The sequence below is a fragment of the Belonocnema kinseyi genome, chromosome 6 (genome assembly GCF_010883055.1).
Source record: "Belonocnema kinseyi isolate 2016_QV_RU_SX_M_011 chromosome 6, B_treatae_v1, whole genome shotgun sequence".
NCBI classification, from domain to species: Eukaryota; Metazoa; Arthropoda; class Insecta; order Hymenoptera; family Cynipidae; genus Belonocnema; species Belonocnema kinseyi.
Genome location: NC_046662.1, coordinates 114,029,149 through 114,032,599, shown reverse-complemented (window position 1 = coordinate 114,032,599; position 3,451 = coordinate 114,029,149).

The window sequence follows — 3,451 nt, the reverse complement described above, 5'->3', positions numbered from 1 at the left end:
ATTTCGTATTTGAGTAGAGCCTGTCTAAATTGAAGTTAGGACCTTTCTGATCTTCCATGTAATTGCCTAGAAAGTAAACAGAGGTAATACTACCAACCCCTCACAAGAGCCTGCATAAAGTTTTCTAGTTAAGTTGCCCTTTATAACAGCCGACCAGTTCCCTGTTTAAAGTAGGGATTATAAGGGCATATCGTACACGGGGAGAGACGCTCGAAATATAAGACCTTCTTCCCTAATGGAACCGAGCGGTTTGCTTTACATGGTGACTTTGTCAGACTGTTCGTATGAAGTGATTGCTAGAGAGATGGATCAGCTACCTGGGTCGGAGCAGTGGTGTGTAACGAACGTTTTGATTAAATAAGCAAGACGGGAATTCTGAAGTAATCTAAAAATCTATCGGGGATCAAGGTATTGATATGGTTAGGGTAAGTAAGGGATGTATGGGAGCATAACAACTGTGACATAGAAAAGGTATGTTAGAAAATTCTTTTGAAAGTGGCGAAATATAAATGTGTGCCCCTAAGATTAAGGTTATAACTAAGAATATAAAGAATAGTGAGGTTGCTGCTGCCAGCACCGTTGGAACAAACAGGTTTCACGAATTTGGATGGGGGGAGGGGGTTTAAACCCGGTTGATCTCTCACGTGGCCACGGCCTTGGCTGTTGTCGATGGTATTACCGCTGCAATTATTAAAAGTAGTGTTCAGTGTTTTTCTAATATGCTGAACAAATTTAAGAAAATATGTGTATGTGTTGAGAATGGCAAAGTTTCAAATGATGGGAGAAATACGAGTATCGTTTCACTTTGCAGGGGAAAGAGTAACAAATGGAACTGCACTAATTCGAGAGCTATCATTACAAAAAGAAACAGTTTGGTTGTTCTAACTAAAGTATGTTTGATTGGCCCTATTTCAGTTGCCTGAGCGAATGATAGCAGATCCAAGCTACAACATGATAAGAGTTTTACCACATGAGCGCGACTGCCAAACTTTTGTATTGCACAAATTAAAATAGGTGTGTGTATGTGTAGCTTTTAGTTTTACGACAGGCTTGTAGCTGCTCGATAGGCAAGTCGTAGTGCTTTTGAAATCGAAATTGGTAGTAATCCAATTTTGCTTATCCCAAAAAACATGGTTACAGAAAATATTTGTAACCGTTCTAGAACACAAAAGAACGTGTTCTAGAACAGGTTCGTAACAGGTTTCGAATATGCGAGTTACCATTTCATCCTCCATACGCTAGAACAATTCTGTAACAGTTCTAGAACGCTATGACATACGATCTGTAACATTTCTATAACAATTATAGACCTCGGTTCCAGTGTTATGTAACAATTCTGTAACAAATCTAGAACCCTGTGAAAACCGATCTGTAACATTTCTAGAACAATTCTAGAAATCAATTACAAATGTTGTATAACAAATCCGTAACATGCCTAGAACGATGTGACAACCGATCTGTAATATTTCTAGAACAATTGCAGAACTTTGGTACGCTGCCTTGCAAAAAATCTAGGACAATTCTAAAACAGTTTTATAAAAATTCTAAAACTACTATGTATCTAACATGGAACAGTTTTATTTACCCGTCACAGCATAAGGATATCTCCGGGTGTTCGATTTAACCCCATTTATGTCCAGGATTATTCTACGGATAACCCGTCAGAATATCCTACGTGGCGGAAGTTTCGATATCTCTTTCGATATCCCTATTATTTCGATTTGCTTCTCGCCGCCTCGACTCCTCTCTTAAGCACTGGACCCTTCATTTCAATTGCGAGAAAGGTAAAGTGCTGCGCTCCCTGGCTCCCTACAGCCCAACCATTGCTCAAGGCGGCAAGATTCAAATCTTCAAATAATAAATTGAACCTTTTGTATAAGATCGTTTACCCATGAATTATGATTGATCATTTATACCATCATAAATGTTAGACACATAAATATACGTCAGAAAGTGCTATTTTCAATATGTTCAGATTATATTTTGAAGAAGATTCTCAATTTTTTCACAACTTTAGGTTATTTTAATCATTTGCACCAGAACTAGTTATTTTTAATAAAAAATGATTAACCTTCAAAGAAGATAAAAATTGTTGTACAATTCGAGGCAAAATTAACGATTTTACTGAAAATTTTGATCAAGATTTCAAAAAAGATTTAAATTTATGGGAGATTTTAAGCCTACAGAGCTTTGAGAAACTTAACCTTTGACTATACTTAATTAAGTAGACAATTCAGAATATGAAGACGCATATAAATACTGCCATCTAAAAGATATCTTTTTGATAAAGTTTTTTTCAGGCATTCCTAATGTAAATTCCAAATGTAACTCCCGTTACGATATAATGGGAGTTCCTAAAATTTTAAATTCTTGTAAATCATAATAGATTATTATTTAGTAAAAGGGAAAGAGTCTTCTTATCCGAGCGTGGGTTTTCAATAACAAGACGAAGCTAAGTTTTGTTGGCATATGCGAGGATAAAAAGACGTTTCATTCGTTGTTACATTCGATATTTTCTGTAACACAGGTATGATTTACAAGTATATCACGCCTGACATTTGAGGTCTCGCTAGAACAACTGGACTAGTAATTCCTAATTAGAAACCTGATAGGCACTGCTTAGATTTTTTATTCCATATAACTGGAAAAACTGTGTGCGCTAGTTAGGCCCTAATCTTGTATTTTTCATATATATTTATATCACTTCTGAATAATGTACATATCGTAAAAAAAAGAGAGGGTCTAGGAGTTCTAGGCGGGCGTTTAAAGTATTCCTTTTCGGACCTTTTCAGAAGTTATAGATAGAGCCAGACTCAAACAGCGTTACAGAACTAGCCTGGTCCTCCCTATTTATCTCGATCAGCGCCTGATCAGAAACAGGAAAAACTATCTGGGGCCCATCCAAATTCAAATCGAAATTTCTGCATGGGATAATTGTACTGCACACCACGTCGCACATGCGTAATCGGTTTATAGTCTTCTTGTTGTATAAACGGCTATTTTCAGAACGAAACTGAAGCTTATAAAACGCATAAATCATTTCTACGTTATCTACAATATTTTTTTCTATTTGTATTGAAATTATAGTGCATTTTTTGTAATTATGAAAAATTACATTTCTTAAGATACAAATTACTTTTATTTAAATTGAAAAATAGATTTTTTATCGATGAAATCTCTTTAGTTGCAATGTAAAATCAAGACATACATTTTTTCAATATTTGTGAATCTAATGGCGTATACATTTTCTAAGAGCTGTAAAGTCTTTGAAGCATTTTCAAATGTTAACTTTACTCATATTGAAAAATGTAATTTTAACAAAAAATATGGTTTCCCTTAAATTTTAATTTAATATTAGCATTGATTATCTATCTATCTATCTATCTATCTATCTATCTATCTATCTATCTATCTATCTATCTATCTATCTATCTATCTATCTATCTATCTA